The sequence below is a fragment of the Manis pentadactyla genome, chromosome 5, assembly GCF_030020395.1.
Source record: "Manis pentadactyla isolate mManPen7 chromosome 5, mManPen7.hap1, whole genome shotgun sequence".
Lineage (NCBI taxonomy): Eukaryota > Metazoa > Chordata > Mammalia > Pholidota > Manidae > Manis > Manis pentadactyla.
Window position 1 is genome coordinate 101,759,987 of NC_080023.1, and position 27,898 is coordinate 101,787,884.

General features: G+C 38.2%; 1 protein-coding gene and 1 long non-coding RNA gene across 5 annotated transcripts in view; one reads left to right on the plus strand and one right to left on the minus strand.

The window, feature by feature from the left end:
- Positions 1-16,424, plus strand: part of LOC118924102 (uncharacterized) — a 257,912-nt gene extending 241,488 nt beyond the window's left edge. Inside the window, exons 4-5 of one of the 2 annotated variants that reach the window (XR_008997836.1) lie at positions 9,597-9,961; positions 15,954-16,424. This is a non-coding gene — a long non-coding RNA (uncharacterized LOC118924102). Of the gene's footprint in view, positions 1-9,596; positions 12,009-15,953 lie in introns of those variants that run through there. The other variant, XR_008997835.1, reaches the window with a different exon arrangement.
- SYNPO2 (synaptopodin 2) overlaps positions 1-27,898 on the minus strand; it is a 167,673-nt gene that overhangs the window by 120,555 nt on the left and 19,220 nt on the right. The window lies entirely within an intron of this gene.

Genomic DNA, 27,898 nt, shown 5'->3' on the forward strand with positions numbered 1-27,898 from the left:
CTGAACTGTTGAAAAATCAAACAGACTACCATGGCTCACTGTCACAAATGGTCCCTGCAGAGACTAAATGACCACTTTGCATTAAGTTTTGTAAAGTTTGATCAATCAGAAAGGCATTTGGCTAAAGAGTCTATCTAAATTCTACTTTTATTTCTAAGATTCATTGTGTAAATGGTTATGAGGCCTGCATCCATCCTTTTTTTACGATTTTTTTAAAATTAAGGTATTATTGCTATACACTCTTATGAAGGTTTCACATGAAAAAACAATGTGGTTACTACATTTACCTATATTATCAAGTCCCCCCCATACCCCAATGCAGTCAGTGTCCATCAGTGTAGTAAGATGCCACAGAGTCACTATGTGCCTTCTCTGCCCTACACTGTTTTCCCCGTGACCCCCACACCATGTGTACTAAACATAATACCCCTCAGTCCCCTTCTCCTTCCCTCCCCACCTGCCCTCCCACACCCCTCCCCTTTGGTAACCACTAGTCCCTTCTTGGAGTCTGTGAGTCTGCTGCTATTTTATTCCTTTAGTTTTGCTTCATTGTTATACTCCACGATTGAGGGAAATCATTTGGCACTTGTCTTTCTCGGCCTGGCTTATTTCACTGAGCATAATATCCTCCAGCTCCATCCGTGTTGTTGCAAATGGTAGGATTTGTTTCTTTCTTATGGCTGAATAGTATTCCATTGTGTGTATGTACCACATCTTCTTTATACTTTCATCAACTGATGGACTCTTAGATTGCTTCCATATATTGGCTATTGTAAGAAGTGATGCAATAAACATAGCGGTGCATATGTCTTTTTGAGTCTGAGAAGTTATATTGTTTCGGTAACTTCCAAGGAGTGGGATTCTCAGGTCAAATGGTATTTCTATTTTTAGTTTTTTCAGGAACCTCCATATTGCTTTCCACAATGGTTGAACTAGCTTACATTTTCACCAGCAGTGCAGGAGGCTTCCCCTTTCTCCACATCCTCGCCAGCATTTGTTGTTCTTAGTCTTTTTGATGCTGGCCATCCTTACTGGTGTGAGGTGATATCTCACTGTGGTTTTAATTTGCATTTCCCTGATGACTAGTGATGTGGAGCATCTTTTCATGTGTCTTTTGGCCATCTGAATTTCTTCTTTGGTGAACTGTCTCTTCATATCCTCTGCCCATTTTTTAATCAGGTTATTTGCTTTTTGGGTGTTGAGGCATGTGAGTTCTTTATATATTTTGGATGTTAACCCTTTGTCAGATATGTCATTTACAAATATATTCTCCCATACTGTAAGATGGCTTTTTGTTCTCTTGATGGTGTACTTTGCCATACAGAAACTTTTTAGTTTGGTGTAGTCCCATGTGTTCATTTTTGCTTTTGTTTCCCTTGCTCAAGGAGATGCATTCAGGAAGAAGTTGCTCATGTTTATATTCAGGAGATTTTTGCCTATGTTGTCTTCTATGAGTTTTATGGTTTCATGACTTATATTCAGGTCTTTAATCCATTTTGAGTTTACTTTTGTGTATGGGGTTAAACAATCCAGTTTCATTCTCTTGCATGTAGCTGTCCAATTTTGCCAACACCAGTTGTTGAAGAGGCTGTCATTTCCTGATTGTATGACCATGGCTCCTTTATTGTATATTAATTGACCATATATGGTTGGGTTTATATCAGGGCTCTCTAGTCTGTTCCATTGGTCTATGGTTCTATTCTTGTGCCAGTACCAAATTGTCTTGATTACTGTGGTTTTGTAGTAGAGCTTGAAGTTGGGGAGCATAATCCCCCCAGCTTTATTCTTCCTTCTCAGGATTGCTTTGGCTATTCGGGGTCTTTTGTGGTTCAAAATGAATTTTAGAATGATTTTCTCTAGTTCATTGAAGAACTAGCATCCATCCTTTTTAAGATCATTCTAACAGTCACAAATTTCCATTTCACAACATGTGTAACTATCACCATATTGGGTTTTGTTGGGGAGGAGTAGGCTAAGTAATCAGTGCTTTCCACTTCTCTGGGCAAAATTGGGTCAGGGGTGAGCTTGTGACTTAGTCCAGCCTGTCTTCTTGGGAATTCTAGGACAAATATGCTTTATTCCCACCAGCTATGGATAGAGAAGCATGTAGCTTCTGCAACAACTGGCAGACATCTTAGGACCCCAAAGGAAGATCCTGGCTAGAATGAAGGTAACAAAGAAACCAAGCAAAGAACTAAAGACAGACCTGGACTTGTCATGTCATGGACGCCAGCAGATCAAGCCATGCCTAAAGCCAGTTTTCCCAATGGATTTTTCAGTTCCATGAGCCAAAGAAGTTTCTTTCTGGTTTAAGCAGTTTGGTGTTTTCTACATACACAAACAATGATTCCTTACTCTGATACTCCAATATGTGTAAAGTATTCCATTCTCAGAAAATGAAAAAGAAACCAGTTGCACTTTGTCTCCAGGGACCCATTTAGCAATCAAGAGATTCTTTAATACTGATCTCTGAATCAGAAAAATCTCAATTTATGTAAAAAGCTGGTTTCTATATCATTAGTATCTCTTTCAGAACACACCACATTAACCACCATGTCAAGTACAAATTTACTAAGCATGTAAAAATCAGATTTAAGCAGTTTTACAGAAAACTTCTTATCCTCCACATATACACTTAACCCTTGCTTCTTTCAGGGCTACTGTCAATGAAAAGAAGCAGCTACAGTCAGTGTAGAAATCAGACAGTGTTAATGAGTTGACTGTATTAAATGCTTAAATAAGTTATTAATTCACTTAAAGTTTTGGTTACTTCTCAACCCTAGAACTATTAAGAACCATAAACTACTTTTGCATGTTGTTTTCCAATATTTCACATTTTGATTTCATAGAATTTGGTTTTAGACCACATCAGCAGATAATCCTCGACTAGGTTCAGATTTTACCATCCTTACCTATCTGTGCCTATATGTAAATTTAAAAATGAAAAATGAAAACTGGAGACATATACTAAGGCCAAATATTAGCATCAAACTAGCCTCCAGGATAGGACCTTTCCAGCTGTTGGCTTCCAACCCATTAGCGTGTTGAGATTTTTTTCTTTCAGTCTGCAGGACAGTTGGACAGGACTCCAGGAACACCAAGACACTGGACCAGTAGCCTCTGGCCAGGAGCAGCCTCCTCTGTTTACCCAAAATGCAAAAGAAATATCTTCATTTCCTCTGCATTGCAACCAAAAGTCAAAGTTGCACCACCTTAAATACTACTACTTAAAGGTCCTACCTTGTCCCTCTTTTATTGAACTTCATAGATTCCAAATTTGGAAACCTATAATAAATATTGTTTTGCCAGCCTATTAGTAAAGGAAAGTAAGACTCCTGAGTTTGAATTCAAACAATTCAAGAAAATCCAAAGCATTTTCTTTTTCAGCATTGAGATAAAATGTTTCCCCTTGTTCCTTTCCCTTGAAAATTATTTTATGTCCTTTGATTCAGTATTCCTCCTAGAAAAACAGATTTTAGCAAGGTTCTAGTTTCAAACTAAAATTGTGGATTTGCAAGATAGAGCACGTTACAGTAAGTTTCTGCACAGAGGCGCTCTTCATGGACACAATTCCTACAGCCAGATGCAGAGAAGTAGGAAATGTTGCAAACACCTAACAGAGTCCTCAAAAAATCTGTAAGGGGCACTCCAGAAAAATGGATTCTTTTTCTGATATAATGATGCCTATGTGTCTATCACTTTGATTAACAATGGTTATTTAACGATTCTGCTTTTAAACTCCAGAAAACAAGTTTTTACATTTCACCTTAATGTTCAGACAGAAAACACCATTTCGTGGCAAACACTAACCCTAATAGGGTCTGTCCCCAGTTCCCATGAAGGTTTCTTATTTAACCTGGATAAAATAATTGATTATCTGTACTGCATTAAATTTAGGTATTTGTTGGCTAAAATAAGCAAGATCAGTTGGAAGCAATTCAAATTTCATAACTAGCAGAAGATAAATTACTTCAAGATGCTCACTTTCATAGGATAAAATACCTTATTTATTAACAATAACTTACAAGCTTAAAACTCTGCTATATTTTGGAAGGCATGGATGGGAAGCTTTTCAGAGCACTTCACTGAAACAAGATTCTAAACCAGCATTTTCTTTGAATCTAAATGCTGCCTTATGCCTTGTGTGGCCAAAGCTGCCTCTCTCAGAATATAGGTAGGTCAAAGAAAACACTCTCATATATTTTCAAACACCCTGGGATCTTTTAAGTGAAAACTCTTATAGATAGTTGGGAGCATATTATTAGAAGTCTGCTTGGAAAGGACACCATTTGGGTCAGAAAAAAGATACCTGCTGAGGGAAAAGATTACAAGATTGTGGATAACCACAAAATCAAATGGCTGACAATTCCTGACACACACTGTTTGTGCTTCACTGTGCTAGATTCACACCTACCAAAATGGGTAACAGAAACAGAGTGGCTTTAAAAAATGCAGAAATTTTGATCAAAGAGAAGTGTTTAGTTCAGGAAAAAACAAACAAACCCTGTAACTCACCAAATTCAAATTAATGGCTGACATAGCAAGGAGCATTCACCCTGGAAATAAATATTTGCTGATGTTTAAATTATGTGTAAGGTTGGCCCCATACTAGGCATTCCATAAAAGCCAGAGGCATCTGTTGGCAATCTCAGCCGAATAGCTCTTGATTCAATGAGCCAAAAGAATGGAAAGGTATTCATTGTCTACAAATGAGGAGTAGTGGATTGGGTATAGACCTGGTTCCTGAGATTCTGGGATCCCACTTATTTGCTTACATAATTCTCTATGCTACACTTATACCTGGTTCTTTCTGACCTATGCAACCAAGCTGGATTCTCCATACAGTTTAGATTATAAAGAAAAGTAGTAGTGTGAATTCATTTTGATACAGAATTGCTTTTTTTTTTTTTATTCTAGTGGGAATCAAACTTCTTGGTAGTATGGCTCAGACGTGTAAAATTTTTCACAGTGGTACTATTTTGTAAGTAGTCAATAAATATCAAAAACACGACAGTCTTAGGACCCTGGATAGTTGAGGAATAAGTGTGCTCATAAATTGAAATGTCAGCTGTGTAATACTTCAATATGATAGCAAGAACCCAAACTAGCAGTCAGAAGACCTATGTTGTCATCCCAGTTCTGACACTTACAGCTCTGTGTATATGAACAGCCATAAACTCTTTGATGGTCAGTTTCTTTACTTATGAATTCCTAGTTTCTTGGGTTATTGTGAGAATACAACAATGCTCTTTTTAAATTGGAAGACCCTATAAGCTATTATAGCTATCCTTTTGAACATCTGCATAAGATGTGGTGGTATTCTCGTATCTCAGTTAACACATCATAGATATAATACAACATTCTTCATAATAATAAAATGGTTATTGCATATAGCAGTCATTTTAAGCCTTAATTCAACTCAGTAAATATTGAGTCATCACCATAGGGATTCACAAGCCAGACATGTTTCTGTCCTCAAGGCAGTCATAATCTAATGAAGGTAATAAACCCAAGTTCAACCACTCATTTATTTGGCATGTATTTACTGAATTCCTGGCAGATGACAGGCCCTGTGCTAGGACCTCTGCTACAAATATGCAAAAGTTCTGTTCCATGACTTTAAGAAGTTTGTGTTCTAATAAGAAAGACAAAAGCTTTTTTTCAAGCTGCAAAGTATTTCCATAGAATAATACATAAATGCTATAATGGAAGTGTGCACATACCTAAGAGTAGGTATGGGTAGGAAGCAATGGAGAAGAAAATTAGAAAGTACTAAAATATGATAACTAGCACAATGGATGAAAACCTCAAGATCAAATTTATGTTAAAATTCTAGCTATGTGATCTTTTCCAATACTTGCTTTCTCAGTTTCTAGATGTGTAAAATGGGGGAAAAAATAGTATTATCTTCCTCATAGGACTTTTGTGCCGATTAAATGAGACAATACAGATAAAGTTTTAGCATTGCAACTTGGCACACAGCAAATGCTTAATAAATGTTAAATTATTAACACAAATATGCCCCATCTTTATTGCCTCTGCTTGAGTGCCTAATACAGTGTTACATATATAACAGGTTCTCTGTAAATTCTTAGCCACAATCTTACAAAGTCATTATTATGAATACTAATCTAAAGGACTATCATCATAAATATCTATTCTAACAATATAATATTGAAGATGCAGTTTTTGTTTACTAAATTAATACTGTCTGCTTGCTGTCTTCATCCTTTGCCCTTTTCTTCTTAAAAGCAGAATGTAGAAAATAAATAAGCCACAAACAAAATATACACATCCATGATAAATGAGTTGACTGAAAGTTCTGATTAATGGAATTTGACTTAATCCATATCAATCTATCCATGAGTTACACTAATCACTATATATTTTTATTTTTAAAAGTGCACTTTACTTTTTGGAACTTTCCATCTTATTTGACCTACTGAAAAATTATTTCAGCTATGTAGACTCTTAGGAGATAGCTGAAGAACTCTATTTGTACAAAAAAAAAAGGACAAGAAGAAATCATTCAACTAAAGTGAGGAGTAGGATTCAGTTAAAGAAGAAATGAAATACAAATATTTCTATTGAAAATTAAAAGCCAGTTCTTTGCTTCCTGGGAAAATATAACCAAATATATTTCTCATTTTTTTCTACATAACTAAGCAAAATAAGATTAGAAACATCTTGATTTAAAAACTTGAAGAAGTTACTTGATTTTCTTCAAGGACGTTCTGAATTCTTTATGTTGATGTAAATTTAGAGATCTAAACAACTCAGTGACTCATGCAAACCTAAAAACATCCATCTAAATTTTAAGAAACTCCAAAGAATTGGCCAGTTTCTTATTTTTATAGCAACTAAGAAATAGACACTCAGCTGGCTTTCTTTATTGCTTCTGCTCTTCCCTTTGCTTTTATCCCTTCCTCTCTTTTCCCACCCATCTTTCCTTCTCTCCGTTCTGTTTCTTTTCATTCTTCCTCCATCTCTTCTTTCCTTTCTCTTTCTTTCTTGACTCCCCTTTTTATTCCCCCCTATAGAGCCAGACATCAGGAACTTTCCTAAGTTCTGGCAAAAAAAACAATGAAATAAAATAGGCATGGCTCCTCCCTCCCGGAGCATACACTCTTCTATGGAAAACAGTTAAACAACTTTTACAATATTATAAGTGATATAATCAGGCAAGTATAATGTAGGAAAACAGTGTATTGCTGTGGAATGTGTTCATGAGCAAGAAACAATTCATCACCCAGGGTTTTTGAAGTTACCATGTATGTATTTACTGCATATAAGTTTATGAATATAAAAATACAACATAGTCAAACTTTGCCTCACGGTATCTGAGGATAACCATATTTAAGCATTTGGGTTCACTCTAATAAGTAGATTAATCCCCTTCACCACACATTTGTAATAAAAAGGAACAAACAAAAGGGGTCAAGGAAAATGCACCCTTTTGTAATGACCTGAGCCTTTTTGAGTAATCTAACCTTTCTAAAGAAATGTCACTGTAAACATTGGGATGTCATTGGAACTAGTCTGGATTTTTATATTTCAAAGTATAACCTATGTTTCAAAGTATAACCTAATAAGACCTAAGCCATCTGTCTTTTTCTTGCTTGGAGAAGTTTTTTTAAGTTTACTATTTTAAATGTGTTTCTTCCCACCCAAATTTATAAGCAGGTTGGCAAGCTTTCTCAAAGATCAACACTTCTGACTTCAATATAAGGGTTTTTCCTACATTGTAATCACAGATTTTTGTTTTCCCGATGCTTTTAATAAGTTTTGAGTCTGACCAATTAGCTAATAAGCCCCTACATGGACTGATTAGTTCTGCACAAACAAATGTCTTGCTGTAAAATATCAACACATGTTAAAGGGTAACGCGTCAACCATTATGGTCCAGTTCTAATTTACGGTGCCTACTTGCCCTCTTGGAGGATGGCAGTAGGCCAGGCAGGAATAGTTGGGCTTGTTTGAAAGCTCGCTCTGGTTGCCTAGCAAACCTCCTCTCATGGGAGCCAGGCAGCCTGGCCTTTGCAGATCCCAGATGCCCTGCAGATACCCTCCTCCTCCCAGCATGTAGTGCAAGAAGTATTCACAAATGCTTTTTCAGAAAGAGAATATTCTTTCATTTCTGAAAATACCCCAAGTACATATTTAATACAGAACATTACAAAGACAAAAATGAGGGAGAAGTTTAATATTTCTAGATCAACATAGTTTCCTAGCCAATTTCTGTGTAATATCAGTACAACATAGACAAGCAGGATGCTTTTTTAGAAGATTGAATTTTCCAAAAATTCAAATTATATCTATCTATATCTATAAATATCTATCTATAGCTATATATTCATATAAAGCCAGTAATAAATACTAGGTATCAGTAGGAGCCACAGCCTTTGTAAAATCAGCTGTCATCTAGAACATTAAGCACCTATCATTTTCCATTCCTACTGTGGTTGTAACTGCCCAGTCATTTTTAGGAAACAACAAGCCTAGAATATCATCATTTAAAGCAACCCTGGTTCGCCATGATCACCAGGATGTATCATAAAGCAGGTACAAGTTTCTACATCTAGAGGCATAATATGATACTATCTTAAAGTTGTACTACTAGAGTAAACAACTAAAAAGACTTGTTGACAATTCTGCTTTTCTGGAAGAGAGGGTTAATGTTTTTAAACCTAGGAGACACACTTTCTCTCTCTCTCCCACTTCTGCAATTCAAAAAAGCTCTGGGAAAAAGCATGGTGATGGAAGAAATATTTGTCTGAGTCACGGCACGCTGAGTCGAGACTTGGCACAAATTCTACTTGCTTGTATAGCTTAAAACAACTCATTTAACTTTTCTGGGTCTGAGTTTTCTCACCTGTAAAAGGACAGGATTATTCAAGGTAATCTTTAGGGTCATATCTGATTCCAATATTTCATGCTTTGTCAATAATACAAAATAAAGATAATCCTGCAGGCACTATGAGTTAGGAAAATGAGAGTGAACATCTGAATAATGTCGAATTTCAGATTTTTTTTTAATGCAGAAAATACCCATGACAGAAATTTCATCTTGCTCCTCTGCTCAACACCTGTGGGCTGGGGTCTGGGAAAGGCTGTCATGTGGACAACTTAGGGAGAGAGGACAAAGGGGACTTCACTGTATGTGGAAATACAGGTTTTGGTTTTTGCTGAAGGGGAAAGGAGAAGAAGACTCCAGAAAGAGGGTGAAAATGATGGTAGACAGCTGATGTCTTCCCTAGAAATATTCTTACGGAGAGGGATAGTCTAGGCAGAAGCTAAAAGAGCATAAGTCCCTGCTGCTTCTGCCTCCACTTGCTGACAAGCACCCTGTGAGGCAGACAGCCTTCCCACTCCTTAAGGACAGAAGCAAATGGCCCATGCAGCAAGGGTCTATGGCAGGCAGGAGAGCTGCAGGGCGGCACCCCAGCTCTCTAGTGAAAAGCGTATTTGATTATAATAGTAATAATTTATGTTTATTACATTTTATAAATTATAGCCTTTTGCAGTTTTTGCCGTATTACACCTTTTAATATTGTGACTCCTGTAACTGACTGTATCCTCCTTGCTTTGACTGCTAGGAACTTGGGATACCAACCTGCAGCTGGCTCTCAGGGCTGTTGCATGTCGGACAGGTTTGCACCGGGCAACTCCTGTGGACATGATATTCCCTTCTGGGTAGGTGGCCAGCACTATTTAATTGAGGTAAAAAGAAATGTTCCTTCAATCACCCTTATTATTATTTCCTCCTACCTCAAACTGATCATCAAAACCCTTCCATTGCAATACCTAATCGTTTCTTAACCATGTCCTGTTCTCAGTCCCCCACAGTTGCCACAGTTCACATTCCTCAGCATATTCCACGGTTGCCGTAGCTTTCCAGCAGCTCCAGACATGTATCAAAAAGCAAAAGATGTTTTCCTCTCAATGAAGGTTCAACAATTATGTGAGTATATTTCTGTCTTGTTAATGCTTTGAATAGCTCCCTATCTCATGCTCACAGGACGAATCCCAAGATCCACATCACGGCTTGCAAAGGCCTTCCTAATCTAGCCCCTGTGTGCCTGGCCAGGTTGCCTCCTATAATCCCCAGCTCTGTTCTCCATACACACGGAGGTGGCTTGTTGTTCCTCAAACATACCATGCCATGACATACTTCCTTGCCACTGAAAATATTATTCTATCAGCTCCCATCGCATTTCTCTTCATCTGCCTGGTGAAAACCTGCTACCTTCTTCCCTACTAGACTGTGCACATTTTGGAGGTAGGATCTGTGTCTGATTTATCTTTACTTTTCCCAGTACCTACCCAAACTCTTGGCACTTCTTAAGACATTTAAAAAATGTCTTCTAATTATGTAACATCCAAGTCTGAAAATTTTTGCACTGAGATTGCAGGTTACCAACTCCATATCGGGTACCTATAACTGTTATGCAAACCCACCTAGGCAGGGAGTAATAATCAAACATCCCAAACCTAAATTTATGGAAAAGGGTATGCATCTCTTACTTATCCTTAAGATAGCCCACATCTCCTTTTCCTTTGAATATATTACAGACAGAATTAAACTGACCCAGTGATTTTAGTAATAATTGAATGCAGGTACATTCAGGACCTCTATTAGGATTAGGCTTTGATGAGCCTGAAGGTATAAATGTTGCTCTGGGACTGCTATGGAAGCTCCAGATATTTAGGCCCATGTCCATGCAGGGTAGCCTTAAATGACAGATCACAGACCCTGGATCTCTGAGGCCTGTATTAGGCTGGAGAGATTTAGGTGATGCTAATGAACTATGACTAGCAAAAAATGCAACAACTAGGATTTGAGGATGGAAAATATATCAGCATATCATTTCCAAGTAGGCTGGGCTTTTGAGGCCAACAGCCCCATGGTCTGAGGTTGACATACAATGGGCTGGTGAGTCTAGGTAGTGAGTCATATTGATACCTCACATGCTTGTGAGGCCTGGGAATGCACTTGTAATTCCTTGGGTTCTCTTTCTATGTCAGGAATATTTTACATTCTAATGCCTCCCTAACACGCATTTTTGAGTCACCATGGCACTAAAATGACCGCATTCTTAAAAATTTGATGCCCTCCACAAAATTAATTCAACTGTAAACAAAGATTCTAGAAAAGCACTACATCGTGCCATACAATGAAGTCAACAATGCCACCTGGAACATCTCCCATACAAGGAAAAGGAAGAGCATCCTCACTGCAAGAAAAATTCAGTTACTGGATTACTGCAGCTACAAAGATTGTGTATTAGATTGTATGTGCCTATGACAGCAATTTGCAGAGTAGGTTTCCAAAAGCTAGTAATACATTAGCTACTCAACTCCAGTACACAATATTTGGGCTTTTGCAAGTGAGACATTGACAGAAATAGGACTAGAGAGAAGCTGCTTCATTGCCTAGAGGAAAACCTCCCTTTAAAACAGTGGAAAGGTCAGCAGGACAGACTGCCCACTTTCCAAGTACTGAGCTGTATGTACCTGGCAAGAAAAGACATAATCTGAAAGGAAATTTCTCCCTATCTTTTTGGAGATTCTTCAGTCCTTCACCATGTCCACACACAGGTGGTGTGCCACACAACCCAGGACCAGGGCAGAGGGCCTTGGCAACTGCCTAAGAAGGTGGGCATGGATGAGCAGAGGCAGAAGAGGAAATGCCAGCAGGTATGACCCATCCAACAACACTGACCAAGGGCCTGGCCTTCTGTGCCATGAATCCTCTTTTGGCCCCTTATTGCCAATGCACAGGGCACTTGTTTGGGAAACATTTCTACCCTCTTTAGAGCCATGTTATTGCTAACAAATTAACTCAGAATGCACGTGGCTTTGTTCCATCTCAAATGATAACATATAAAAGGCAATGCCAAATCAGTTTCTATGTTTCTCATTAGTATCATGCCACAGGAACCTCTTCTGCCAATTCTAGATGAGGAAAAATGGGCAAAGATTTTCTGTAGACCTGTACAATCCTGGAGTAAGAGTATACCTGTTTTTTCTCTGTGTCTGTAACTTTGCAGGCTCTGTTGGTCTTTAATCCACTGAGGAAAGCTACACACCCACACAAAGCCCTTGGGTACTGCCTTTCACATTTAACTCTTTGATTTACTGACATATGTGTAAAAACCCACATATCTAGACAGCTTCTGTCACTTACATATGTACTGAAACACAAATCACAAAAGTGCAAATTATTCCAGCTGAGATCAGCATTAATTGACATTTAGAATAACATCCCCTCAAGACTTTCTGGAAAAACTTGTTGTCACATGAACTTAGTTTTTTGTTTTGTCTTATTTTTTTAGTTCACTTTGTTAAGATAGCTATCCTTCCCTCATGCAAGGATTTTTCTATCATGAGAGGTTCGGGAAGCTAAGGAGAAGGAGCTGAATTTGGAGACAGCACGAAGGTCATGGCGATGTTAAGAGTTGGCATCCTCCCCAAATAGGTCAGCAGTCCACAGGCACGTCCTCGGCTGTGCTCAGTCGTCAGTGTCTATATTCTGGAAGGGATGGCACAGGTCAACTAACCATCTTGCTTATACTTAGAGCTAGGAAGCAACCTCCAAAGTCAATATTTGTGTTCTTAAACTATACGTAATGTATGAAATTGAGCTAAAATACCAATATTCTGAGGCTGCCACCATGCCGTGTGTATAACAGAGACTTTTTTCCCCCCAAAATATATGCAAGGAAATTGGATACCACAGCTCATTTATTATCTATCCAGAGAACTTAATGTTTTATTTTAAAAATTTACTTTCTGCTATTAGCACATGTATTGAAGAAACATATATAGATAAGGCCAGCCAGTCCAAATATGGCTAAACTATACTATGTGGATGATATATTCTTTTTTTGTCAGAGGCTGTCAATTTTTAATTTGTATTATTTGCAATAAATTCAGCAATGTGAACCTAATGTAGTTTTAGAATTAATTTGTGAGTAACTTAGAAAAAAATACAGTGGTTATAGGTTGAGAAAGGTGGCAGCAGATCAGAATCTTCCCTCAGATGATCCCCTGATCTTCTGGGCCTAGAGATACTTCATGTGGATTAGGCGCCATCATTTACAGCAGCTTGAGAAGTGCCTGTGTTTTCTTGTAGTGATCATTTGCTATGAAGGCTGCCATGGAGTAAGCTAAGCCCTCAGTAGATGCATATTAAATGGACGTATTGCCCCCATACTTTGGACTTGGAATCAGTCTGTTTAAATTGCCAATGAGCACCCCTTTCTTAATCTCAAGTAGTTTGTCTTCAGCCTATACCACTTTTTGAAAATTGTGCTCATTTTTTAAAGGCAACTTGACCATCCATCCCAGTAGAGTTTCCTCACTCTTAGTCCTTTCAACCTCTGTAGCCTGGGAGACTTTAGAACTAATTTATTTGCCCATACATTTATTCCTTCAATAAATTAAAGGCATTTTATCATCTTCAGTGCTATTGTGTCTATAGTCCCTTGTTTTTCTACTTCTTGTTACTTTTTGTGTCTGACACTCTCTGTCACTCTCATTCTCTCAGTCTCATGCTCTCTCATCAGTGCACTCATTCAGACCTTCACTGAGTGCTTACCTCATGCCAGGCTATGTTGTGGAACGAGACCCAGTTCTCCCCCTTGCTGCAGTGTACAGTGCGGAGCTCTCCCTTCTCAGTCAAATTGCCTCCCACTCCCTGGCAGGAACTCCCATCAGCCAGGCTCCCCTCTGCTTCCCTCTTGTCCACGGTGGTCTTGCTGCAGTTTGGTATCCTCACTATCATCTGAAATTGTCCTTTATTGTGACCTACTATTTTAAAGTCTGCCATTCTCTGAGAACTTTTTATTTTTCCCTCTTCTAGTCAATATTGGTCTTTCATTTTGCCAAGTGCATTATGTTCTTATGTCATTAAATTAATAAATCATTTTTTCCTCAGTATTTTATGAAACAGCATTCATTTTGTGCCCATCTGGATTATGACATCCTTCACAGTAGAGATTCTTTCATGCTTTACTCCAGTAATGTCTGTACCCTGAAAAAATGTTGGCACACATTTTTGGTTTGTAGAGAATACATTTTGGCCTGGATGATACTTTTAATTTTAAAAACATCTTATTTCTTGACAGGTTGAGCTTATTAGCTGTCTGAGATCTCTCTCTAAATATAATGTGATACTTTTACTTGTATAAATGTAAGACAACATTATGTCTCTCTACCCTGTTATAATAGCAGCCTCATATTCACAACTCACAGAAATTAAAAAATGCCAGGAGTTAATGAACTGAAAAAGGCCATTAACCCTCTTTGGTTTCATAAATAAAAATGGTATGTCTCTTTGTATGAATATATGGGCCCCAATAGAGCTTGTAAGTAGAAAATATGTAGGCCCCATGAATATGTGGATTAAAAAGAGTTAAGAGCAAACCAACTGGCCATTCTGCCCAGGCAAGAAAGTAAACCATTGGTGTTGCCCCAGAGAGTGCTGAGGGGGGTGAAGCTTGGAGCACTACAGATATAGCACCTTGTACTGGGGTCATCTGCATATAGAGCCTAGAGCAGAAAGCCAATCTGCTCTTTCTGAAAGATCCCCTGAGGGAACAAAACAGCCCTGTCATAAGACAGAGGTGTGACTTCTTCAGACAGTATCTAATTAGGATCCATTATTAGAACTGATAACAAAACTATTTGACAGTAAACAAATCTGCATATGATAAACTGGAGTCACTCAGGTGCTAAAAATTACACTGAAGCACAGAGACATGTTTTTTATGTGAGTTTGCCTTTGATCTTCACTCCTTCCTCATTTATTTAACCGTTTTATTAGCATATGCTAGAGCTAGACACCCAGGATAGCAGGTGAACAGGATACAGCCCCTGCCCTCAGGGCGCTCCCAGAGGAGTGAGGGGAAAAGCCAGAGAAACAGATAACTGTGAGGCAATGTGTGAGGTGGCAAGTGGTATTCACGGAGTGTAACAAAAACACTGAAATGAGGTAATTAACTCAGGGCCAAGAGAGGCTACCTGGGGAAGTGACTGAAGTTAGCCAGGTGGAAGAGGGAAAGAATTGCCTAATGAGGGAGAAACAAGAACGAAGACAAGATGACAGAAGAAATCTATATATACACACATATATGTATATATGTGTGTGTGTGTCTACACATACATATAAAAGTATATATATATATACACACATACACACATGTATATCATATGAAAATTAACTATAAGCAATTGGTATTGCTGGAGTTTAAAACTCAAGGTGTTAAAAAAGGATGGAGAATTACACAGAACATCATTGATAAATAATTTATTTTCCTAAATTAAAGAGCTTTGGCTTCAGCCCAGAAGGGATAGATTAACACTGAAGGATTTTAATCAGGAAAGTGGCATAGGCCTGTATGTGTTTAGATACATCAGCCTGGAGGTTGTGTCCAGGATAGATTTGAAGGTAAGATCCAGGCTAGAGATAAAGATGTGGACATCAAAACATAATGATGGTAGTAAAGCCTCAAGAATATAATAGTCTGCAAGAAATAGTTGAGTGAGAATGCAGTGGGATGTCTATTTTAAAAAATCAACATTTAAATGCTAGATAACGAACTTCAGAGGATCATAACAACAATCTTCTCTGGCCAGAGGAGATTATTCATGATTAGGCCAGTTTGCCCACCTTCTGCCTGGTTCTCCTGTGCATAGACTGGTGTCCAAAAAAGAAATGGATTCATACATGTATTATGAAGATATTAATTTAAGATTTAGTTCATCCTCAGCAAAATTATCCCAGTATGCACATATAATAAAGTTGGATATGAAATACATATTTCTTATTATATCCCACTAAAACTACAAAGAGTGTTTTTGATGGTTAAATTACTTTTTAGTTTAGAGAGAGAAAGCCTAAGGAAGTGACTGCCATTCCTCTGTTCCATAGTGGATTATTTTTTTCTTAGAGCCCACAGTCCAAGACGAAACAAGAACCTGGTGGTGTGCACGCTGCAGATGTCAAGTATTGTCGTACCTGTTCTAATACGTATGCAGTTGCATCACTTAGATGAAAGTAATTTTTCATGATGTGGGTAATCTCACCCACTCCAATAGCTTCAGTTACCAGCTGTGCACAAAGGAATTCCAAATCCTTCCTTTTCTCATGAGCTCTGGATTCTCATGCACAATTGCCAGCGAGGCCCTGTGCCCAGCTTCCAGGAACCTCAAACTTCAATGCCTAAAAATGAGCTCATTATCCTTCTTGCATACCTGTTCCTTCTCCTATAGTTACTGTATCCAAGAATGGCACTAATATTAGCTCAATTACCCAAATCATCTCAGACTCTTCTTTCCCTTCACCATCTCCCACATCCCTTCAACTACCCTATCCTAAAGAATCTAATTATTTTGATTAATGGCATCCATCTCCTCTTCTCCACCCTTCATCTTCTGTCCCCTATTACTAGGACTATAATCTGATAACTGCTCTCTCAGCCTTCAGTCTCACACACAATCAATACTTTCTCTATGGGATGATCATATTACTCCTCAAATGTGTAAAATGTTTTTAATGGATTCCCATTGCTTTCATAAATCCTAACTTCCTAAGGGCACGAGCCCCCCTGTGATGTGGCTCCTGCCTAACTCCCCAGCCATATCTGTGGTTTGCTGGTCTCCACCCTCAGCCTGCGCCACAGCTGCACAAGGAGTTTCTGTTCATAGCAAACCCCTGCACTCCAAGGCTTTTAACAGGCCATGCTGGTTTATGACTTTCCTGTGACCCTCCACTCCACCTTGATACACACCTTCTTGCATTTCAAGTTTCAGCTTATGTATTCCATCTTCTAGAAAACATTCTGATCATCTCTCTGCATGTCCCTTAGTGCCTCCACTGTCCACTATACCGTCTTCTACAATAACACTACAAAATTGTATTATACTAATTGCATACATATCTGACTCCCTCTACTATAATGCAAACTTTCTGAAGAAATGAATCTTGTAATATTCACTTTTGCATCCCTGGGACCTAGTTTGATTCACGGTGAGTCCTTAATTGATGTTTTTGACATGAAAACAGTTTTAAAAATTGATAAACGAACACATTTTTCTCTTTTCATTTAATTACTTTGCTATACAGGCAAAATATGAGTGGGAAGGAATGGCTAGACACAGTGATTGCAAAGAGATTTCAGATTCAAAGTCCAACTCTAATCAATTGCAAATGGCTGATAGGGCACAAGCTTGGGAGAAAGGGAGGCCTACGTAGGGTGATGACGAATGAGGGTAATGGCCTATTAGCTCTTTCTGACGTGTTTCTGCCTTATATTATTTAAGTATTAGGTATGCAAGTATTTTGAATAAGTATTCAATAAATATCTTTAAAGCTCTCACTTGGTGCTCATGAGAAAGGCAATGTCTGCAGAGTATATCACATTGGGAGCACCATGCTAAAGCCAGCAAAGGGCATTTCTGTTTGATACTGCTATAGAATTCTTAAAATGTATATTTAATTTTATAATAGCCTTAATTTTAACCTATGGTACAATTTTTTTAATGTGATTTGACGGATGGACTTGGGAATCTAAAAGGTCATTGCATTACCTTTGAAATAATTGAATAAGAATAAATTATCACTGCCTAATATAACTACTGATGTCATGTCTTTTGTAAATACAAAAACTAAATAAATTGACTTAAAAAGGAAAATGAAAATTTTATCCCAATGTTTGGATGAAGCCCTTTAAAAAAAAAAAGAACATCTTATTTTATCTAAGATTTAACAAATTCAATTCCTAAAAATTTCCTTTAAAAATACTCTGTTGTTCCACACAGACTAATTAGGGTCTGTTTCATTATAATTTTATCTGAACTCTTTATGCTGTACTGCCGCTTTGCAAATGAGTCACAGAATAACTATTCCCAGTTTGTAGCCAATTCTCCAGAGAAGCAAAAGAATAAAGAAACAACTGCCTTTTAAGGAAGTCTAACCTGTTTCTACAGATAAACCTTTTCCATTTCTATTTGAACATGTTCTCAACAACGGAGGAAGAGAATATTATAAAATATGTGACCTATTGGATGAGCCGCCCAGCCAAATACATCTGTAGATTTGTTTAATGCTTTTCCTATGCCAGACTCTCTTATATATAAACACATTACATAAATGCACCTGGGCACACATGAAATTGTACAATAAAAGGACAGTTCTTTTTCTCCAAACATTAAACATCTGGTCATGGTTTGGAATTAGATTTTGACTACTTTGCTAAAGAAATTTGTTTTTTAAAGTAAAAGAAGAGAACTTGTAGTTTTCAGGAAACTTATAAAACATGGAATTTATATTGCAAAAAATTTGTGTAGAAAGTTGAATGGGAAAGTTTTCTAAAAGAAAGGTTAGACAGCAGGCAGCATTCAACTAATCTCCTCTCTGCCTAACTCAGCAGCTTGACAGAAAAACTGTCACTTCAGTTTGGATTTCTCTGTAACTCTTCTCATTCTCTGAATTTGAAAAGTGAGAGATATATCATTTTAGTATATGGTATCTAGATATTTAGCTGTTTTTCCAAAATTCTGCAATTATTTTATTCTTCTTACATTAAACCAGAATATTTCTACTACATATCTTTTTTGTCAGTGGCTAGAATGAACTAGAAAAATGACTCTTGGCATAATGAAATTTAAAAGCACAAGTGATTGGTGGTGTTCAGTAATGCAAAATCATTCTTACAGGTTGAAATATCTTATTACTCAGGTATATTATTGTTATCCGGAAGTCATGTATAATAAGGGACACACATATACATATATGCACACATTTCTACTTAGTATAAAACCAGGTATTGTTTACTAAATTCCTTCCTACTGCTCTTAGCCACATAACAAAGCTACAGCTGAAGAACTCAAAAACTTAAACACTTGATTCCCATCTATTAAGTCACAACATCCTGATACCATTATTCAATCAGGTATTGCAATGGTTGAATTCTCTGAATCTGAGGTGTGTAGGGGGAGGGGTTGCTTGTTTTTAACCAAATAACTTTTAATTTCTAAGATGATTAAAATAAAATTTTTGAAAGCAGCAGGAATGCTCTGAAATTTTAAGTAATATCTAAGAAAAGTAAAAGGTTTCTTGTAAAGAATATACCTGGTAAAACATCGTGGAAAAAATACTTTAAAAAAAAATTTTTTTAACTCAAGATCTTATAGAAAATGTAACTGTATGTTTCTTAGGCTTTGTCATAGGTAAAAGATTTCCCTACTAAGACCCAAAAACATTTACTATAAAGGAAAAATTAATCTTTGGCTATATTGAAATTGATCATTAAAAACCTTAACTAACATGAGAAGACAGGTTATAAAATGGGAGGTCATTCACTACACATACAATTGACAAGGTTTAATATAAAGAAATGTTAAGTACTTATACTAATCAAGTACAATGAAGAACACAGATAACCTAATAGAAAAATGTTCTAAAGCTATGAATAGGCAGTTAACACACAACAAATATAGTCAATAAATAAATAAATAAATATTCAACTTATCTGGTGGTTAAAGAAATATGGATCAAGACCACAATGAGATACCATTTCACAACAAAAATTTTACAGAAAGAAGATCGACAGAAATTTTAGAAGTCTGATCATATTAAGTGTTGGAGAGGATGTGGAGCCACAAGGATGACTTATACATTGCTGGTGTAAGTAAAACCATGCATCAATTTGAAAAAGAGTTTGGCATTTTCTCTCACACCTCATCATTCATAAACCTGTGATCCGGCAATTGCACTCCTGGTTGTGTAACTAAAAGAAGCCCTTGCCCATGTGCAACAAGAGACATATTCTAGCAGCACCATTCAGCAGGATTCATGCTCTCACAGCAAAAACGGGGAGAAACCCACATGCCCACCCACAAGAAGGTGGCGAATAAACTACAGGAGAGTCAACACAATGGAATAATATGCATCAGACAAAACAAGCGAACCAGAGTCATATTCTGGTGATAATGTCTTAAGGGAAAAAAGTCTCCATTTTTCTAAAGTTAAAAAAAACTAAAATAAAAATATCTACTTTTTAAGAATGCACAAATACTCAATAAGAAAAGGCAAGTAAGGATGAATACAGAATTCAGGATGATGGTTACCGCAGGTGCAGAGAGTCAGGGAGATTTATTGGAGAGTGGCACCCATCATATTAGATGTAGGCTATTGTTTTCATTTTTGTTTAGGGAGTTGGGGTCATGTATGCTATGATATTATTAAAAATAAATTCAGAAATGTGCTTTGAAACAAAGATTTTAATTATTCCAATTCTGTGCTCCTATTGTCCAAAGTAAAAAAAAAATGTTGAAATAAGTAAATAAAAATGAACAGTCCATGGCTCAAATGTTTTGGAAGACTTTCAGATCATGATTTCTTTGTTTTTCTGTTCTTTTATATGACTTTCTAACATGTAATATTTTTCACTATATAAAAAGTACTTCCAAATATCAAAGCAAAATATATAAAATATCAGCATATTTGACACTAAGTTCAGTGGATTTAATCCTTGCCAACTCCTATGAGTTATACTTTTTATACTTTTTCTTTTCCTCCCAATATTCTCAAAACACTTTCCTAGACCATCTTTTCCCACAAACAGATGCCATCTCCACTCTCACCAGTCACATCCTATTTGCTATCTTTCCTTCACAGACAAACTTTGAATATAATCGCCTATGCTTGTATCTGAGCTTGCTCTCCTCCAGTTCCCGTTCCCTTCCCAGCCAACTACTGTGTGGCTTCCATCCTTACCATTCTATTAAGAAATGATCACCAAAAATGATCCTAGGTGGCAAATGTATGGTCTTAACAGTCCTTGGACCCCAAAATATTTGTCACCGATTACTTGGCCCTTGAAACATTCTCTTTCTTAGCTTATCAGAAACACGTATGTTCTTTCTCTCCAGTGACCTCTTAACTTCTTTCATTGGCTCCTCTTTCTCTGTCCCTCCTTCATAGATTGGTCTTCCCCACATTTCTACCCTCTGTCTTCTTTGCCTCTTGCTCCATGTACTTCAACATTATTCCCAGGTTTTCTCTAGAACTGGCCACTCTCCTGAGCTGAGACTGATACTCTTAAATCTTCATTATATAGCTCCCTCTGTATGTCCCATACATAACTCAGATTCCATTTATTTAAAATCAATTTTCCTTTCCCCATAACTTCTCCTCATTACTGTTTCCCCATAACTGTTCCTCCCATGCAACTTTGTAATATATGCCACATCCATGTTCCAAATTACTGTCCAATCTTCCCCTATTCTTGCCATCCACATCCTGTATCTAATTTGTCTGTGTTTCTTCTTTCTCAGTTCCAATGTTATTAGCCTAATCTGTAGTTTCATTGAAGTATTATAATCTCCTCCTAAATGTTCTCTATTCTCCAAGCTCTGCCCTTCACGTGACCTCCATAGTGACATCAGTCATCCTGTCATCTTTCTCAGAACACATCAGATCTGGCCACTGGCCTGTTTAAAAATTTTTAATGAGTATTTGAGAAAAGAATTGTAATAAGATGGTGAGTTTGAAAGAAAGACGATGACTTATAATCCCTGCTCTTTCTCAGCTTCTGAGGTAATAGACTAAAGAGATTCTAACACTTAGTATCTTCTAACTTTGTCCGTAATGGTGAGGTGGCAAGATCTTCATTATGGCCTTTGTCACAAAGAGTTTTCCTTTGACTCTAACACAGAGACTTCAAGCCAACCATAGGAAACAAGTGTAGGGTTTCCAATGTTATAGGAACATGCCAATGAGCTTTTATGCATGCACAAAGAAAAACAAAACAATGGAAAAGAGAAGGCTCAGGGCATCAAAAAAGGATGTTTTGAATCCTATCTGACTGCATTCTGCATAATACATAATTCACAGAAATTTATGCAATACTTATATAAGAGATGACTACAGCACCAGAACTGAACAATTTCTCCGGAGATTCTCGTCTCTGCAGCTGCTCGCCATTCACTGAACTTGCCACCTCTTGCAGGCCCTTGGTCCTTGTTGAACACGTTCCCTAGGCCTGCAGTGCCTTTGTCCAACTCAGGATTCGGTTTGAATGGTGACTCCTCTGTATTGCTCCCTGATGTTACTATGCAGAATCAGTTTATTTGTGACTTTTATTTTATAATACATATTCTTCTTTTTAAAGCCTTATTACCTAGTGTAATTGTTATAAATCTGCCTCTTTCATGGAAGTTAAAGTTTCTTAAAAGCAAAGCAATGTCTCATTCACCCCAGAATATAGCATAGTTGTGGTATAATCAGAAATATGTTTAGTCGCTGTCCCATCATCCTGAATTCTGTATTCATCCTTACTTGCCTTTCTTATTGACTATTTGTGCATTCTTAAAAAGTAGGTATTTATTTTAGTTGTTTTTAACTTTAGAAAAAAGGTCTATTCTTTATATAGCCTCTGGAGACTTTTTTCCCTTAAGACATTATCACCAGAATATATCTAGATTGTTGAGACTCTGGTTCGCTTGTTTTGTCTGATGTGTATTATTCCATTGTGTTGACTATCCCATAGTTAGCACCAAGCTCCTAAACTTTTGGAATTTCCCAAGTGACAGGAGTGTCTTTAGTTATTAATGAGGAGACTTCTTGAGCACATTTGAACTTCTCTACAGAAGTGACTTTGGGTGACACCCCTAGATAGCCTCAGGATGGGGCTGGTCACTAAAAATACCAAGTGATTAGGGAGATGGAACTTTCAGTCCCACCCACCAACCTCTGGGGAAGGAAAGGGGCACACTGAAGATTAATCTCTATGAAAATTCTTGAACAACAAGATTTGATTAGTCCCGTGTTAGTGAACACATCTACTTGCTGGGAGGGTGGTGCCCCAGTTCCTTGGGAACAGAGCTCCTATGCGCAGGACCCTTCTTGATTTCATCCTGTATACCGCTTTGTCTGGCTGTTCATCTGAATTGTATTAGTATTAGTATTGTATATATAGTACAGTGGATAAAATGAAAGTTCCTGTGGCCAGGATTCTCACCCGGCCCTGGTTGGCTAGCCCACTACACACATGTGGGCAATATGCTGCTATTGACTATATATAAAGAGCTCCAGCTAGTGCTCTGGGTGACACGGTGGCACAGCTGCAAGGCTGCAGGAGAGCAGAGCAGAGGCTGGAGTGGTGGCAGTGCCGAGGACAGAGACCCAGAGGACAGCTGTGCGGGCCGAGAGGCCCAGAGGCAGAGACAGCTTGCTGCACGCAGACTCACTCTGAGTGGATGGGATTTTAGTGATTGACCTGCCACTGTGGAAATAAAGTTGGGTATAACCCTTTCACTCCAAGAACGTTCTACTGTCATTTATTTGGTCACACTGAATCCACAGTGAACTTGCCCGGGGCTGAGACCCATTAGCAAGACAAGTATCTTTTCCAGAAAACTGGTAAGCATGTTATGTTTCTTTGAGTTCTGTGAGCCCCCTGGCTAATTAACTGACCCCAAGGAGGGGGGTTCTTGGAAGCCTCCAACTTGTAGCCATTTGGTTCGCAGCACAGGTAACAATCTGGACAGGGGACTTACATCCAAAGAGGGACCACTGAGCCTTGAGGGTCTGAGCCCTTAACCTGTGAGATCTGACACCATCTCCATGTCAATAGAATCAATATTGAGTTGAATTTGTAGGACACCCAATCAGTGTCCCCTAAATTTGGAGAAACGCTTAGTGGTGCTGGGAAAAACACATCAGAACAGTACTTTTCCTAAAGCAAGGGATGAATATGCTTGCTTAATTAAAATGGGTATCAGAAGTAAAAGCTAAAAAAAATTAGAAGGAATTCATAAATCTGGAAAGTGTGGCTGCTTTGTCCTGAAATACCTCCCATAATGATTATGGGCCCAACTTAGAAAATTACATGCAAAAGTTTCTACTATGAAGTTGAAGCTATAAACATAAGTAACAATGGGTTTAGCAAAAAATCTTCCTTATTAATGATGCCTGAGATCATATATAACTGAGGAATCTCAATGTTAATTAATAGTTAACTTGCCTAACTAAAACCCCAAAGTGTTATTTCTCTGAACTGCTATGTAGCTGGTATCACCACATCACCTTATAAAACTGATTTTTCTTTGCATTTATTGGTACAGTTAGGGCTTCAAGGTAGACGTGTTCCACTGCAAGGATAAATTATAGGGAAAGAATGCCATTTCTAGAAGTCTTTATTTAAACAGGTGTCATAGGGAGAAGGAGTAGACTTGTTTTATATTTCATTGAATGCTGAGTTTGAATCAATAAGTGAGTTTTAAGGAGGAAGGTTATACCTAAATACAAAGAAAATTGTTCTTTGAGTAATGGTGAGCAACAGCAACTTCCTTAGATCTCACTGGGTCCTGTTACCAGAACTACTTTTAAAAGGCTGCTTGTTTATCTATCAGTGATATTGTAAAAAGAAGTCCCTCATCTAGAGAGGCAAGTTGTATCAAAGGAGATGTCTCTTTCAACTCAAAGGCTTTATGATCCTATTAATACTTTCCATATTTTTCAGCGGTTACCATTCTGCAATCAGTCTTATTTTGCATCTAGACTTAATCCTGCCAATTGGTGTAACCTGTTAATTCATGCCTGTGCCTCAAGAGAAATTTCTCTTTATAAAATAAATCTGTGTTCTCATTGTATGTACATCTATTATAAAGGGAGAAAAAAAAGATCTCTGGATGAAAATGAGACTTGGAAACAGCATAGTTTTTGGTACACGTCTCATCTCCACTATGAGAATTAATGATCTAAAGAACTTTTAAATCTTAGTCTCTCTTAGCTCTTTCCAAGACAGTGAAATGGCAAAACCTTCTTTATGACTTCTCATGCAAAGAGTGCCTTTGATACAGAAACTCCAGTGCAAACTATGGAGAGCAAGTGTCGAGTTTTTAATGTTATCATAGGAACATCCCGACAAATTTTTATGCGTGCATGAAGAAAATAAAACAATAAAAGAAAGAATGAAGGATTAGGCATCAGAGAATGTATTTGCACTTCCACTCCAGCTGCTTGAAAGGTAATTAGACTGAATAGAAAAACAAATGGTGAAGGGAGAAAAAAAGACGGAATTAATCTCAGACTACATCTGGAGTTGATAACAGAGGAGCACAGAAGTCGATAGGACTTATACATGTTAGTGGATGTCTTGCCAATGGGTTTCAGCCCTGGGCAAGTTTGCTATGGATTCAATGTGACCAAAGAAATTGACAGCAAAATGTTCTTTGGGGTGAAAGGGTTTATTACCCGGCTTGTTCTCCCGGCGGTAGATGGAGCACTAGCGTCTCTGCCTCTGCCCAGAGTACTGGGCCAATCTCTCTCTATAAGCACAATAATAGCTTATTGCCTAAAGGTGTGGAAGCGGTAGCCTAGCAACAGGCCAGTTACATCATCAGGTGGTTTAAGTTCAGTGAGGATCCTGGCCATAGGAACCCCAACTTCCCCACAGTAGATAGCTAAGAAAGTTCACGCAGATATAACACAATTCCCAATTACCATGATAATGCAACCAAGGAGAGCATAATATGATCGAAATCTTAGGTAATTCAAAGATAAATTTGCTTAAAAAATTCCCTACTCACATATCCACTAGATTTTCTTAAACTATTTTCTTATCTTCCCTTTATCCATATGAGAGTAATGGTAGTACCCAGTACTAAAAGAACTAAAGGACAGGTAATGAATTGGAAAATCCAGAATGGATCTGTTGGATATACATCATGGGTTTTATGTGTAAGAAGTCATCAGAGAATATAAGTGTAAATATACTCCCTGCCTTTAAGGGACTTAGCATTTGGGGTGGGGCACAGGGAAACACATGCATGTGAAAAAATCAAATAGATTATAGTATATGATGAAGTACAAAATGCATGAACATTGACAATATACATTTTGACAGTTTTAGGAAATAAAAGTCATATTATGTTTGGGAAAGAATTCATGAAAACATCTGGACTAAACTAAACCTTCAAGGATTTTTTATTTAAGAGGAAAAATGGCTGCATAAATAAGAGAGATTTGTTCTGGTGTGTGTTCCTTTAATCTATCTTAAAATGAATTACTGGATCAGGTTCCTCCTCTCACTCCTCATGTGCCCATCCACACACTAAGCTCCTTAATGTAGGTTTTCTAAGAAATGCTTACAGATAGTTGTTTCAAGTTCCCTAAAGCCACTCAGTCCCTAAAAGTAATCTCTTCTTTTGGAGAACAGCGCACAGGTTTTCCCTGCCTATCCTATTCATTAGCTGAAACTGGCAATACTTGAAAACATGATATTCCCCATAAACATATGCTCATACACAAAATTAAGCGAATTCTAAGCATTTGTGCTCAAGAAGATTAAGTGATTTTAAATGCTGTAAAAATGGAAATCCCCAGTGCAATGCTCTTCTTTCAGATATGAATACAACCATGTTCTGCAAGGTCAAAAGCATATTAAGGGGCAGAGGGAAAAACAAAGTCCTAGGCAGAAAAGGAGAAGCCACGTCTCTAGTCAGCTAGCCCACCCCAGGGAGGAGCTGATTCAAAGGAAGCATGAGAGGCATCAGTGTCTGGGCTTCCTTGCACATGGAGCAACCTTTAGACCTGAAACAACAGTGAGAAACGGCAACATGTACTGCTACAAAGACAGAATCTAAGATTAAAAGCAGCAATAGAAAAGGACTGGTGAACCTTCAATCCATCAGCTGGATTAATGGTGTGGGGGTTACTGAAGAACACAGACTCTGAAAATGGAAAATAAAACAATGGGGTTGAAGTGGGCAATCTGTTCACTTCCTTTGTCTTTAGCAAATGGGAGAGAGCAAGAGCAGAGCGATCAGTAAATGACCTCATGCAATTGCTGTGTTGTGTCATTTGTAATTATTTCAGTTTGCAGATAACTTTTGGTAAATGGATACGAACTTCCGGGAAGAGTCAGAGATACGGACCCAGGCCGTGTCCTGGCAATCACAGAGTGTAATCACAGTGTCCCCCCGACAATAATAACTGGAAGTTTGCTAGCTCCTCCTCCATGCTCAGGAACAAGTCCCCCACATCCTTCTGCTCCAGCCTTCCCGAGGACAGGCGCAGCCCCCAGCCCACCCACCCATGTCTGCCCATCACTGCTCCTTCCAGAGGCCTCCACGACAAAGCCACCTCTCTGCTTGAAGTGACGTGGCTCTTGCATACAAAACTGTGAAGTTGCACAACCCTCCAAGGTTAAAATGCAAGGGCTTCAGTCCTTGCTATCAACCTTCCCAATCCGGCCTCTCTATGTACAAGAAATGGTCAGAACACAGCTCTAAACAGTGCTTGTCACCTGGACTCTGGCACAGCAGATGCCCTGCGTTTCACAGAAAACAGTTCTTACTGCTTCCACCTACTCTGTCTACTGGAGTGAAAACCTGTCTCCCGGCACAGCTGGGGAACAGGCATCTCCACTTCCCACAGCCTCTCCCCTCTCCCACACACCCAAAAGAGTGCAACTCCTCTGATCAAGAGTGTCACACACATGGTTTTAGCCTAGGCTCGCTCAGAAACAGCCACATTACTGCCACAAAATTAAACTAAGGGCCCTGAAAATGGCATAATGTTATATATATATAAATCTTCCCATCCTTTGGATGTTTCAATGAAAGGAGCTTTATCTTTCTATTATGTTTCCCTTGGGGTGAATTTACAATCACCAGTATTCTTTGTTAATGTCTAAAGGATGCTTGAGAACACATACAAGCCATGCACTCCTTCCTCGGCCAGGAGTGGTTCTGGTGCACTCATGTTCCAGGCCAGGCTGCTGGGCCTGTCTCGGGGCCCCTCTGCAGCGCCAGAGAATTGAACAGAAGACCACAGGTGGTCATTCCCTATGCTTTATAGCTCCATACTGATCTATTAAAAATAAAT